Source organism: Schistocerca serialis, chromosome 2 (genome assembly GCF_023864345.2).
Source record: "Schistocerca serialis cubense isolate TAMUIC-IGC-003099 chromosome 2, iqSchSeri2.2, whole genome shotgun sequence".
In the NCBI taxonomy this organism is placed as follows: Eukaryota; Metazoa; Arthropoda; class Insecta; order Orthoptera; family Acrididae; genus Schistocerca; species Schistocerca serialis.
Window position 1 is genome coordinate 859,393,584 of NC_064639.1, and position 16,262 is coordinate 859,409,845.

The following is a 16,262-nucleotide window of genomic DNA, read 5'->3' on the forward strand; positions in this document are numbered from 1 at the left end:
ACTCACATAAGAAGTAATGTGGTGAACCGCCAACCGTCCTTTAATGGCAGCATATGGCATTAAGATAAAAATTGTAACTTAACATCGTCTTACCGTCATAACGCAAATAAAAGCATGAGGGATCTGAAATCGGGAATACAATGTCAAGTATAACTGCAGTATCTACTGGAAAGAAGAACTATGGCAAACCATGAAAAATATTTAAAAGAGCTTACACAATACAGAGCCATCCGCGTTCCTGCGTACACAGCATGGACCGTTGCGTACAGTGAATGAAATGTACATCTCGTACAATGCGGCAGATAACATAAAATACGTCAGACCTTGCGGCCGGCCACGCAGACACAGAGCCGTAAAGACAAGGGTAGATGGCACTGGTTAACCGTGGTACTTCAGAAAAGCTGTTGCACAGCAGAAATCAATAGATTAGGTAAACAGTAAAATTATTAAAATTAAATTAGTCCTGGTATAGTGATAAAATAAGAGCAAACACAAGCTGTGTAGGGGTAAAATGACCTCTATAAAGTACGAAACTGTTAAAACATGCCTAAAAATTCAACTTAAAATGAGTGAAACGTAGCAAGTCAGAACATAAAATCTAGATAGAAGATGAAGCAATGAATAAGGTAGCGTCACATTCACGGTGAAGGACTATTGATGGGTTAGTGTAGTGGGTATCCTAATATTATGATAAAGCTGGTTTCCGCTAACGAATTAGTTGTTCAATAATCTACCTTTTTCTGCACTGTAATGCTTAAGAATTGCCATTTCCGCTAAAATATTTAGCTTTTTCCCTTTGCAGGCGGTACGGAGTACATACAAATTCTTCAGTATCGGGGACCGTTGGCCATTAGATTTTAAGTGCTCAGCAAAAACTCTTTCTCGTTAAGTAAGTAAATAATCACTAAATCTTGTAAGAAATTTCTTACCAGTCTGGCCCACATATGAAGCTCCATGGTCGACGTACTCAATTCTATAAACCTCTGAGTCCTCGTATTTGTCTTTGGTAGACAGTTCGTTATGGATATAAAAGTTCTGGGCTTCATTTACCGACGAAAAAGCGACATCCACACCGTATTTTCTAAATAGCTTTACGAGGTCTTACGATAGGGTGCCTACAAGAGGGATTTTAACAGATTTAGTATTAGTATATAACAGACCTAGTGGAGATTTAGATTCATCAGGATTGTTTTCTGCCGGCCGCAGTGGCCGAGCGGTTCTAGGCGCTACAGTTTGGAACCGCGCGACCGCTACGGTCGCAGGTTCGAATCCTGCCTCAGGCATGGATGTGTGTGATGTCCTTAGGTTAGTTAGGTTTAAGTAGTTCTAAGTTCTAGGGGACTGATGACCTCAGAAGTTAAGTCCCATAGTGCTCAGAGCCATTTGAACCAATTTTTTGATTGTTTTTTGTTGATAAAGATCATCTATAATATTAAAGTTTTATTCATTTCTGATTGCAATATATCTAACGTTTGCCAATTCTTTCTCGATGGAAGACTGACCTGGAGGAAGTTCTCTAATACAGTGTATCATTGATTTGAAAAAGCTCATCTTGTGATGACATGAATAACAATGACATTTAATTCCCGGTTTCACGTCCATTACCCATTTATATGCCTTATGACGGTAGGAGGATATTTCCTTATAATTTCTATCGTTATGCCATATGCTGGCTTTAATGAACGGTTGCTGGCTCACCACATTACATTTTACGTAAGTTCACAGTTACTGTTAGCTGTAGAGACAGCCTGGAACATTGTCTCATACTACCCCCCCATTCCCCGTTTTTAATGTACCTATGCCTCACGATGTTATTTTACACGTCTAGGTTAATCTAAAGATGCTCCTTAAGGGCGAAACACCTCATTGCCAATAAATAGATGAAAACAATTTGCAGCCAAGAGTGTCGTATTTCAAGAAATTCGTTTCTATACCAGACACCCAACATGGAGTGTAACCAATTTTTCTTATAAAATGTGTTTTTTAGGTGGACTAGTTTTCTTTCCATGGTTGTCGATGCCTTGGACACGTTACCCTGTTTGTTGCTGACGGGTGTTCGCTCGCACGAATTCCGTCTAACTTTTAGTTTTTGCGCCTCATATTCTTACGCCGCCTTCCGTAAAGCTTTCAGAAGCCACGCTCTAAGCCCCGCCATGAAGACGCCTTCTTAGGAATTCTGCTGGTTTTCATTGTACCCACATATCCAGCCCACTGCAGTCTCCTACATTTTAATTTCTAGACGACAGTGGGCTGTTTCATTACTTTTATAAATTTCAATTTTCTTTCGAACTCTCCATATGCCACTCGCCAACAAAGCACCCCAGGTTTTTCTCATCACTTTACTTCAAAAAACGTTGTTTTTCTCCTTCTTTGTTGGTAAGTGTCCAGCTCTCCGAACCGTATTTAATATTAATATTCAGTTAAAATGGAAATATCTAATAATCTACAGCTCTGACCACCGTGAGGTTTTCATAAAATAAATTAAAAATCGCATCCGTACAGCTTCGGTTCCAACCTCATTTTCGTGTTTCTCAATTATCATGATTCCAGAATCAAATAAAATGGCAATGAGTGAGGTCCATTAGTGTATCTACCACTGCAACGTCTCAACCACGAAAACTGATGAAAGATTATTGGCAGACAACTAGGGACCAAAGACACGGAACTAGACAGATAACCTGCCATCTTCGCTGAACTTTGGTAAGGTTATGCTAACTGTTTTGAAAAACGAGGCATGGGTTGCATAAGCAAAATTTAATGTGAGATATTCTAGACGACATGCTCTGCTAAGAGTGGCCATTTTTTTGTGAAATGAATGTTTTTGGTAAACCAAGCGACAACAAATTTTGCCTGACTAAGTAATTTTCTTAATTTTCCTCACAGTGGATAATTCTATGTGTATGAGGTGATGAACAACAAGTCAGTCTTCATGTGTACGCAAACGTGTTGTTCTCAAATGGCATGTTGGCTTTCTGTATATGAACTGAACAGATTTTTATGGTGAATACTTCCATGCACTGAAGTCAGTGGTTTTACAATGATCATGTTCCTTTGTTTCAGGTTGCTTCGTTATCTTAGTATTAAACACCTTTCATGCCTGCGTTTTTATGTCTTCATACTTCAGCATGTTGGCTAATTAGCTGTAGCTACTTGTACATTTTATATCTATGACGTGCCGTCTTCTGACAGTGGAGCTGCTTATTCCATTAAGACACCATTTAGGCGAACTGTACAGGGCCATGTTTCTTTTCTAAGTTTGTTAGTCTGTCCTTCTGTGTATGATAGCTACTTAAGCTGTTCCTGTGAACTATTCTGTCTTATTGTGTTTAAGTTATGGAACAATTTACCTTGTGTATAGATTATTCACAAGTACTAAGACTGTACCAATAAACGACTGTCATTTGTGTTATGCTAGTTACAGATTAAGTCATCTTGAAACCATTTTATGTTGTTTGTGTCCACTATAGATTAAGATGGTAGAGCTTTTTGCAGCATTTGTGTATTACTAGCCATAGATGTTGAGAATGTGACTAGTGGTGAGACAGTGTTTCTGGACAATTTGTTTGTTTTATCTTTAGCTGTGGACGCTGAAAAGGAGTACTTTTTATAATGTCTAATTTGAAGCTAATTGTATTTCTTTATGTATGTCCAACGTACCATATTGAATGATATTTTACATTAAGAATTTTCTGCTCGTATCTAAAATGTTGCGTTCAACCATTTTTGTGTATTACATGCAAGAGGAAGAAATCATTATGTAAATAACTGCGCTCTTTCAGAGACTGAGGACAGAAAGGTCAATCAACATATAGTTTTATGAGCTAAGCGTTTTGCTACTCACCGATGGAGCTTGTGTGTAATTTAAAAGCATGTGTTTCATTTTTGATAATGTGTCCCTGGTCGTACGTGATCTTCTGCTCCGACACAGGTCAAAATTCGTCAAGAAGAGGCAAAAACCTAAAGGAAAGCACCTGGGCCAGAGGTAGGATTTGTAGTAGTAGTAGCAGTAGTAATGGTAGTAGTAGTAATGTACAACGTTTTCTTTTTCTTTTTACTGGCGACGAGTAGTATTGTTTTATTACGAGTTTACAGGTGATATTGGCTGGCATGAACTGTGTGATATTGTCGCCATCACCAAAGTGGAGACAAGCATTACTTCATTCTTATATGGTATCCATCCAGTGGGATTCTGTGTGACATTTTGTATCTGTTCAAATTAATTATGAATATTTAGTGTTTACGTCTGTTTCATTCTTAGTAGTTTGAAACAGTCTAGAATCTATTGTGTGATACAGTGTAAGTGTTTTAGACTGAAGAGTAGTTAGGGTGTGTAAAGATATGTTACAAATTTGCATATTTGGATGTATCGTATTAGATTTCATGCCCACCACGTGGAACGACGGGAATAACTGAGGTCGAAATACTGGTGCATAAGGCACAGATGAAGTGGTCAGCTGGCCGCTTTGCCTCATGAGGCAATAAATTTTCCTCATAGAGATATACAAATATAAATGATGTTCCCGAGCGAATGGCGCTCATCCACCTCTAGGGCTGGGATCGTTTGTCAGTCAGCCGAGGTGCTAGGCGTATTACAACATAAATACGAAGAAGATACTGTCCTTGGGTCAGATCTCTAATTTATGTCGCTTGGGGCGTGTCCTTGGACTGCAAAAGGTAGCTGTGACACGAACAACCATGTATGTCTCTAAAACTTCAAGAGAATTCCATAGTGCAGTGTAACCTCATTTAGAGTGCACTTTTGTGCATCTGTCTGTATAAATCACAAATCAGGGTCACCTTTAACGTCGTATAATATTGTTCCTCCATTCCTAAAACAAAGAAATGTTTGTTGATGTAGAAAAATTCCTTGGAATAAAACAGTTGTAAATGTGGCAAGTGAAAACACACCTACAGACATTAAGCTATGACATATTTTATTCAGTTCCTCCCTCATTTTCAAGCTGTGTTAAACAGCTGATGCGTAAAAGTGAAACATATGATCTGTTCTTTCTATAAATTTGTTGCCTTATGAATATAGCTTCTCATTTTCGTGCATTGTTGTACTTTTTGCTTAATATGTTTTTGTCTTTTGATTAATGGGAATCTTTTCTCATGAATATGTTTAAAAATATTTTCATTGTCCTGTCTTAACAATTTTGAAAGTTTTTTTTAAAACCAATGCCACACAGACATTCTATCACTGTTTATCTTACCTTATTTTGATATCAATTATTATTGTGCTTACTAATGTTTGTTGTTGTTGTTGTGGTATTTAGTCCAGATACTAGTTTGATGCAGCTCTCCGTGCTACTCTATCCTGTGCAAGCTTCTTCATCTCCCAGTACCTACTGCAACCTACATCCTTCTGAATCTCTTTAGTGTATTCACCTCTTGGTCTCCCTCTGCGATTTTTACCCTCCACGCTGCCCTTGAATACTAAATTGCTGATCCCTTGATGCCTCAGAATATGCCCTACCAACCGATCCCCTCTTTTAATGTTCTCTCCCATTCATTGTCAACTAAAAATTTTCTGTTGACAGGTTCATAGTTTTACAGTATGTAAGTCTACATCAACTGTGGAAAGGATTGCCCATTTGACTGTTACTCTCATATGTGTTACAGCAATTCTCATTTCTTCCTGTGAATCATTGATAGCCAATATCGACCTTCAGTTTTGATAGCTCAGTGTGGAACCAGTCATTACTTTTGTTTCTTTAAACTATTGCGTTTAAATGATCATTTAATCATTTTCAGCATTGTCTACGTGAATTCATTTGCTGGATTCTAAATGAGATACTCCTGATTTAGTTCTGTATAAGCCAATGAACATTACCAAGAAGTTATCACTGATTCATTTCAAATTAAGTCAATCTTTTTAAATTTATTTTAAATTGTTACAACCTTCTTTTTGCTTTTGGTAGGACGTTTTCAAACCAATTTGTGTTGTTAAAAAATGTAAACATGGTCTGTAGTAGGCCGAAAGCGATGTTTATTTAATTGTGTGATTAGCTTATTTCGAGTAATCGTCATTGTCAAGCACATATGTAACATCTGTATCTTATTTCATTTTCAAATCACTCTTAAGTACATGTAAAAAATAACAATATGCCGAGATTTTACGAAAGGTTACACACTACACTACTATGGACCATGTTTAAGTTTATTAAGTATCTGGAGACTGTGGATCCCCACAAATACAAAATTTTAATTTGTCTTATAATGCTCTCTTTTAGTTACCTCTAGAACATTTTAAAGATCTTTTTTATTATAGAAGGAGAAGGTGATGAAAGTTTCTTGTTAAACAGTACTTTCATTTCATTAATAGTTTCGTTTTCTGTATCTCGTTAAATGGTCTTTGCTAAAATTTTACTAGGAAATTCCGTAACCAGTATTGATATACAGTCAAGATTCTTCGATTTGGGTCTCTTTGAGACTGTGCGGTGGAAGTGTGTTGCCTCTGCTGACTTCAATACATTCAGCTAATCAAGTAGCTAGAAGTCATCTGGGACCCAATTGCAAATAGTTCGAAACACTCACTTTTTCTGGAGGGACAAAGACGCTGATGCAGCTTTATGGTGGCAGTAGCAGTCACCAGTTTCGGGTGAGATCATTCAATTTATGGGAACTGTTTACTAATACTAAAGATCAATTTACACATGTTGTACCACACGGTTATTTTTCGTTAATTTCTCATGGTAGACTTGTGATGATTTGCACAGACAAGCAGTTGGTTTGACACTAATTGTTATGAAAGTTTGGAGCCTTTGTGATAGCGTTTGTAGTTCTCGTCAAATTGAATCTGATTATAGAGTGGTGTCTTTTCATTCAGTCCAAAGCATTATACATTATGTTTCATCATTTTCCCTTGCAATTTAGTTAATTCTACGTTTTACTGGTTATCGTGCATTTGAATTTGAACTCGTTTGATTACTGAATTTGCCGATTTTCTTCCCATTTGTATCATGAAAACCAAAGGAGTCATGTTCTTTACTTACTTTTTTTGAAAGACAATATAGATTGTTTGACTACATTTAGTACTACTTCCTTGCCACTTGTTGAACATTCAAATACGATTCCAGTGCAGCTTTTGTCTGCCGCCATTAGCCACACACCTCATAAGGCACCCTAGTTTCATCCAGATAATGACTGAAAATATTGCAGATGATGAAATAATGCACGTAAATTCACATGATGAAGTTAAGGTTTTGGTTGTCGATCGTTGAATGCAGAATTTCCGTGGCACACTTTATTCAGTGTGTGTCCACATTTTACAAAACAACTTGAACACTGCATTGCACTGCTGTATTCAATAATCTGTAATACGTCTTATAGACACATTTATTTCAATCCTCATTATTAATTAGATAATTTTGAGAAGTACATCAGCTGTTGGACATTTTTGCATCTACTTACTGGTATTACAAACTGGGGTGGCCAAAATTCCGAAGGCGGAATACCTCAAATAAATGTTGGTAACCTTTACACTCTGGAAATTCTTTATGCGATAACATCAGTGATTTTTCATAACGATTAATGTATCAGTGTTCTATTAGACAAGCTAAGCCATTAGGGATTCAATGGCGACCCTCGAACACTTGACATCTGACTAGCGCCCGAGAAAAGCTCTGCCGGTTTCAGACAGGCATAGGCAATGATGTCACATATCACATACAATGCCCCGTATGGAAGGTGTCATCATCACGTGACATACCACACGGTCTTTTAATGATGTCAACATGTTATTGCCTCCACTTCCCTTCCTCCTTTCCCCCACCCCTTTCCAATTAATCACAGCGTAGTATTAGAATGAAGCAGCTAATGTCAATGTAATATTTCAGAGCGTTTAAGATGAGGCCAATCTCACTGTGACTGGAAATGATGCAAACTTCTTTGAATTGTCTAAGAATGGCGCCGATTTCAAAAAGATGTTTGTGTAAAATTGTGTTATGTACAATCTTTCCACATTGTAAAGAAAAACATATAGGCTTCAAACACACACACACACACACAAACACACACTCTCTCTCTCACACACACACAAGAGCACATACATAAAAATTACATAACCATTTCTGTCATTTATATACTACACTAAATCTCGTGTCTCTCTCTCTCTCTCTCTCTCTCTCTCTCTCTCTCTTTCCACCACTGCCACGTCAGTAAATTTCTTTTCATGTGGGCAAACGATATCAGAAATCATGTGCAATGTTTCCACATCTACCTCGTCATGATCATTGCTGTAACCTTTGTCGTTGGTCTTGCCATCATTACCATCAATAAAAACATCAAACCAAAAATTCTGTAGATACTAATTTAATTAAAACTTTTTTATATTTTCATACAATAAATCACAGTTAACTTTCACGTGTAGTACAGGTCATTATTTTGACGTTTTGTGATACCACACGCAATGGAAACGTACAAATTTAATACACAGTCTACTTTGTCTTCAACAGTTTTTAGAATATCGTTTACTGGAACTTGTAGAGTGTTACAATTTGAATAAATAATTGAGGCTATTCTATTAGACACCCAAATTATGATTGCTGCCTAACTCTTATGCTGAAAACGTATGATCTATTTCTGTTATAGTTACTACCTTGACTCAAAAGAAAAAACCTGCCCACATTATTTACGAACTATAGCTTGTTGAGTAATCACCGGTAATTACTTTTAGACCATTAACTATTTCTATATACTGTCTCAGGTTTCACGAAAATATGTCTTCTCAAGAATCAGGTAGTCACTGAAACTGAAAAGTGAAAAAATATATTCATGTTCGTGACGAGCAGGGCGTAGAAACCATAATTTCACAATATGGAGAAGATCTATAATGCTTAACACGTCAAATATCTACTAGGCAGAAGTTTACTTCCGAAAAACAATTAGAACAATTTGGGTGAAAGACCTATTCACTCTTATGTCGAAAACAAATAATTTTTGTTTCATTTGCTACCTCGACAGCAATGACTTCTTGTGCTAGTAAGGATGTATTTCTTTTGGCATATTAGTGAGCAAATGTCTCTCGACCGTGATTTGTCATCTTACACTGTGGCAAGTTTTATCATAATTAACTCAGTGGCAGGGAAAGCATTTTTCTGTGGATGCCTCCACCAGAAACTTTTCTGAGGTGTAGTACAAAAGAAACCAAATCATTGTTGCTAAGTTGAACGATCACAATTGTTTCAAATTAGTGGTCACTTTCTAACTAGTAACTTTTTAATGCAGACACGTCTATTACCGTTCCTACCGCAATTCAAGAAATATTTCTCCACGTCATTTCACGTGAGGCTCGACAGGAAATACTCTCCCTGCGGGTAACAACAACACTCCTGCTGTAAACTGCTCGTCGAGTACTGCAGAGTTTATCTTCAGTGTATTTCGAAAACATCCCTCTGATTTCGCAATGCTATCTTCTGCATCGATCAAGCCAGAAATTAGAGCTGATTTTAATTTACGCACCGAAACTAAAGTTTTGCAGGGACCTGTCTGGTGCAGCTATCTCGCTAATTTAAGCAAATACGTGTCGCGATAGTTTCGTCGGTAGTACGACACTGCGCCCCATACAGTCACTCTCCCAAGAGCTTTGAGTGAAATGTGACGTCGGACATCAACATCTATGAACTGCACAGATTCTATACACGTCACAAAATATGGGACTAATTTGAATATAACATAAAGAAGATGATGATGATGATGACGATGATGATGATGATGATGATGATAAACGTTTTTATGTGGCGGTGGAAGACACAATGAATATTTGTGAAAGGTGAATGAGAAGACTTCCCAAATGTAACTGCGTATTTTGCAACATTTTTCAGACTTTCCTCTACCCACCAGTGTAATGGGAGTTTAGTATAGTTTCTTATTCCATTATTAAATTATCACATTCACTTCTTGTGTGTTGGAGTTTTTTTCTGAAATTGGAAACATTACTGCGGAGCAATAAGTGTTTCCGAAACGTGAAAATATGTTCTAAGCGAGGAACAAACAATCTGTCGAAACTGGAAAGCGTTGCAACCTAGAAAATCTTGTCAATATGCTATTTAATAGTCTGCCTGTTACTGTTATTACTCCACACTACATCAATAAATTAAGCACCAATATTATCAAACATTAATTCCAGGTTACAGACTTTTTTAAACAGAACATAACAAGAATTTCGATTTCAAGGCGGATAAAACTGTTAACAAACTAACGAAAATTAATTCATTTGGAATTAGCACATGTTCCGTGGCAAAAGTTCTCCCTCCATTTAACTTAACTGTCCACATGTTGCACAAATAATTCTAAGAACAAACAGCATGTTACTCACCATAAAAATCTGTACATGAGGAGTTAATAACACATTCCAAACAGCTTTAATATGTCATACAGCACATAACTATGCAGAGCACGAAACATTTACAAATGATGTATAAATAACAATATCATGGCTAACAACAACAGAAACTTTAATAAATGACGGAAAACACTTAAGCTGGTCTCTAGTGCCCATTTTTTCATGTGATTCTAAAATTAGTCACTGGATTGAAACACCCAGCAGAAAGATCTTACGTTCCTAGGTAAATTGTCTATGATGTACAGCTGTACATGCATATGTGTAAAGTCGGATGGTTTTTTTAGAAAATAAAATCATTTATTCCTCACCGTTAACCCTATCTTTCTGACTTTATTTATGTAGAGATATACATTATCTAAACAAAACATCCGGATGCCCCTATATAATGCGAACTTGGCTGAGTGACTATTTTATTGTTTATTTAAGTACAATCCAGGTTTCAGCCTTTTATGTCATTTTTAAGTATTTGATAAAAGCAAAAATTTCATGCAGTAAGACCACATAAAATTTCAAAAGATGTAAAATGTCTTAAACAATGAATGTAGATTGTTATATAATTTCAAAATAAGTACGTACATTTCATGGGGTTGCTAGTCCCCCATCGGGCGCCTCCCGGGTGGCGGATTGGGGAATGCTCTCCAGATATGGGGGGTACCGGGGAAATAAAATACCCGGGGTGGACCAAAACTAGCACGGGTAGGGAAGACTCGTTAAGCCATGGTGAAGGCAAATCCCTAGGGGTAGAGTACCCCAAAATCAAGACTCCTGGTCCTCCAGGTTGGGGGTTGTGCAGAGGCCTACCAACCCACTCATGTAAAACAATGGCCGGTCAGGACACTCAAGGTATGCCTCGGAAACAGGACAGAATTTATTGGAACAGAAATTGGCAAAGTTACAAGGATTTCTCTTTTGGCTCGTGGAATGTCAGAAGTCTATACCGCCCAGGAAGCGCACAAATACTAATAAACGAACTAGGAAAATACAAGGTGCAACTGGTAGCGCTCCAAGAAATAAAATGGCAGGGAACGGGATCAATGAAAATAGGAGACGGGACAATAATGTATGGAGACTGCGGTCAGCGCCATGAATTTGGATCGGGCTTTTACATTCATAAAAAAGCAATTGACACAATAAAGGAATTCAAATCAATTAATAACTGTATATCACACATTACAGTTCAGGCTCAGTGGTTTGATATTACATTTGTAAATGTTCATGCACCCACAGAAGATAAGGAAGATGACGTGAAAGAAGAATTTTATAGTCAACTGGAACAGACATATAATTCAATAAGTAGACATAACGTAACAATAGTGTTAGGAGACTTTAATGCCAAAGTAGGAAAAGAAGAAATCTACAAACCAACCATTGGGAATTACAGCTTACATGATGAAAGTTCAGAGAATGGTGTGCGACTCATAAACTTTGCAATGGCAAATGGTCTCACATTAAGCAGCACAAAATTCCAACACAAACGCATTCATTTAGGGACATGGATATCACCAGATGGAAAAGTAGTGAACCAGATTGACCATGTTGCCATCCAAAGTCGATTTCAAAACAGTATTAAAGACGTTAGAACTTTTAGGGGAGCAGATTGTGAGACAGATCATATGTTAATCATAGCTCAAATGAAAATAAAGCTAAAAAAGAAACAAAGTACAAATAGGGTTGAAACTAAAAGGTACGATGTAGAAAATCTGGCAGAAGAAAAAATAAAAGAAAACTTTAGGAAAGAAATGGAAATTAACCTATCGGAATCTAGACTGACACATAGTGACCAGCAAGACGTGGAAAGTAGATGGAGACACCTCAGAAACAGTATTCAAGATGTAGCTTCCAAAACTATAGGTAAAAGAAAACGAACTAACAAAATCTGGTTTAATATAAAGTGCCAAGAAAGAGTACTGGAGAGGCAAAATGCGAGGAAGGCATGGTTACAAGACATGGACAATATTACACTAAAGGAGAGATACTATAAAATCCGCAAGGAAACACAACGAACTCTTAAGACAAGAGAAGAGAAAACACTACAACAACATGGTAAGAGAAGCGGAGGATGATTTCAAGCATCACAGAGCAAGGCAGATGTACCAGAATATAAAAAAGTCCTTGGGAAAATTCACTAAAAGGGAACAGTTTATAAAGGACCATAATGGGAAAATACTTACAAACAAGAATGACATACAAGAAACATGGAAGACATACTTTACACAGCTGCTCAACTGCAATGATCCACAATATTACTTTACATTTGAAGAACCAGATACAGTTGATATACAAGTCACCACACCATCAGTAAATGAAATAAGACAAACAATAAAGAAATTAAAGAACAACAAGGCCTGTGGGGAAGACCAGGTATATACTGAGCTTTTAAAAAATGGATGACCACAATTGGAAATAGAACTACATTCCTTAATTGAAACAATTTGGGAGACAGAAAACATACCGGCCGATTGGAAAACTGCAATTATATGCCCCATCTTTAAGAAGAATGATCCCCTTGTCTGTGATAACTACAGAGGAATTGCCCTACTCGATGTCACGTATAAAATTTTGTCGATGTGTATACTACACAGACTGATTCCCATAACCGAAGAACTGATTGGGGACTACCAGTGTGGTTTCCACACTAACAGATCCACTTTGGATCACTTATTCACATTGAGACAAATAAATGAGAAGGCATGGGAATTTAATGTAGATATCCATATTATATTTATAGACTTCAAGAAGGCCTATGATAGCATACACCGACAGACACTCTTAAACACCATGAAAGAATTTGAAATACCATTAAAATTAATCAAATTAGTTAAAATTTGTTTGGAAGAAACCATATGCAAAGTTAAGACACCTGCAGGAGAGACTGAAAATTTTAAGGTGTACACTGGACTGAGACAAGGGGATGCCATCTGACCTATTCTATTTAATATTATCTTAGAGAAGATTGATAGAGAATTCACCAAAACTAATCCACAAGGGATCCAACTGCAGGGACAGAACATTACTAGACTTGCTTATGCAGATGATGTAGCCTTAATAAGCACTTCAAAAGCTGAATTAATCAGGATGATGCAAAATTATTACAAAATAGCTGAGAAAGCTGGACTTCATGTGAATGAAGAAAAGACAGAATATCTAGTCATAAGTAAAAAACTCCAAAAGAATACACCACTGACCGTAAATGGTCTCACTTTCAAGGCAGTTGACCACTTCAAGTACTTAGGGAGTCTTTTTAGCAGAGACAATAGAGCAGAAATAGAAATAGACGCCCGTCTAGCAGCAGCTAATAGAACTTTTTACAGCTGTATCAAAATTTTAAGGATGAGATCACTTAGTACTGAATTCAAAATCCGTTTTTATCAGTCAACTATTGTACCAGTAGCATTATATGGATGTGAAGCTATTACATTCAGGAAAAAAGATGAAGAAAAACTGTTGATGTTTGAAAGAAAAATACTAAGAAAAATATTTGGACCAATCTTCGATGAAAATGTCATGGAGTGGAGGATAAGGAAAAATGAAGAACTACGGGAGCTGTACAAACATAGTACCATTGTGGAAATGTTAAAGAAGAGAAGACTGAGCTGGGCTGGTCATGTAGAAAGGATGCCGGAGAACAGACTACCCAAAATAGCATCCACTAAGAAATTAGAAGGAAAGAGAAGAAGAGGAGGACCTCGAATTAGGTGGATGGAGAATATCCGGGAAGCTGCAGCTAGGATGGGCATCAATTCTGATTGGACAACAATTTCCCTGGATAGAAATAATTGGAAGAGGCTCGTAGAGCAGGTGTATGGTCGATAAGGCCTTAGCCACGTGTAAAGTAAAGTAAGTAAAGTAATTTCATGTCTTTAACATATATTGCCGGACACGTAACTTGTTGTCAAGCTCAAAGTTGGCCACAAATTAAGAAAAACATTGGTTCCCCACGAAATGTCGGAAGGAAAATCACCATCTTGGAACCGAACAGTAAATAATGTTGGGAGCACGTCATATTTAGTAAAAACAGGCTTACGGTTGTAAATAAAAGATGTGCACATGTCCTTAAAACGCAGTGGTAGTGAAATCAAAGAGTGTGCGTACAGAATAGCTGAATATTAAAATGACAAACTGTGACAGATATGTGACTATTAATGTTACGTATCTTCTGACTCTATATAATTATCTTTAGTGTGGTTCTGTGCACCATCATCGTTGCAGTAAACATGTGTAACATCAGATCGTCAACAGCTGTAAGTGAACCTGCATTAAGTTGGATGAGGAACTAAAGTCTACAGCCGGCCGGAGTGGCCGAGCGGTTCTAGGCGCTACAGTCTGGAACCGCGCGACCGCTACGGTCGCAGGTTCGAATCCTGCCTCGGGCATGGACATGTGTGATGTCCTTAGGTTAGTTAGGTTTAAGTAGTTCTAAGTTCTAGGGGACTGATGACCTCAGCAGTTAAGTTCCATAGTGCTCAGAGCCATTTTAAAGTCTAAAAGGAGCAAAGCAAAATAAAATTCAAAGATACTTAATCACATATACGAGTACCGTAAGTGCTAGTGATAATACAAAATACGAAAGTTAACAATAGGAGTTAAAAATGCGGGGGAGGGAAGGAGGGTAAATGGATGCTGGCTAAAGAAGTATGGGAGAGATACAGGAATATATAGTGTGTAAGCCAAGACTTATAAAAATCAGAATATGAAGACGGTTAACAGTGTAATTAAGAGAGAGAGAGATGTGTTTGGAATCAAATACATGGGGGGCAGCGACAATGTCAAAGGACAATAAAGAGATGCAGAAGTGGGAAAATCAGTGTTAGAGGTGGGTCTATGTAGGGATGGTGACGGGGTCTGAATAAAATGACAGTATGGATATGAATGCATATTCTATTAAATGTTGAAGCAAGAAAAATCAAAATAAGAGGGAAGAGTTGGCAGAAAGTTGGGATGGTGGATGATGGACGGGAGGACAAGAAATTTCAACGCACGAACCTGTAGGTGAGTGGCTGAAGGCTCAAAGTGTGAGGGGGGAGGGAGTGTCAAGAGACGGTGATGTATAACGAAAAACAAAGCATTGAGGAAAGGGGAAGAGGTGGCTGGGCGGGGAAGGATAGTAATCCATTAGATTAGGTTGGCATAGTAATGCTGGCAGGGTGGCGAGGAGGGAATGAGAGATTGAACGGGGACCAGTGGGGAGGCAACATTTTTCTTAATTTATTGCCAACTTTGAACTTGACAACATGTTAAGTATCTTGCGATTTATGTTAAAGACATAAAATGTGAATACTTATTTCGTAATTACATTCATTGTTTAAGACATTTTACATCTTTTGAAATTTTTCGTGGTCTTAATGTACACAATTTTTGCTTTTAGCGAATACTTGAAAATGGCATAAATGGCCGAAACCTGAGCTGTACTTAAATAAGCAATAAAACAGTAAGCAATAAAACAGTCAAATATCGGAGGTTTCCTTTAAAAAATATTGTATGACTGTTGCTGAGCAACATCAGAAAGTGTTTATTGACCAAGTGACTTTGAATATGGATTGGTCATTGCAAGTCACTTTTGTAACAAATATTTCAGACACATATGAAGCGTTCTAAAACTTTCCAAGTCGGCTCTTGGTGATATAATTGTGAAGCTGAAACTCGAAAGAACAACACGGCTATACCAACACCAGGTAGTCCTCATGTACCGTCGTACAGGGTCCATCGGGCATTGCAAAGGGTGGTTGTAAAAATAGCGTGAATTAAGCAGTAGGAATCACACGTTACTTCCAAAGTTCTGCCAAAAGTTGAGGTAGCACATAGACTGTGCGTAAGGAGCTAGAAATGAAGGGGTACAGTGATCGACCAGCTCCTTGTAAGCCACACACTTTCTTAGTAGCTAAGTGACACTTTAGGTGGTGTAAAGGGCGACGCCAGT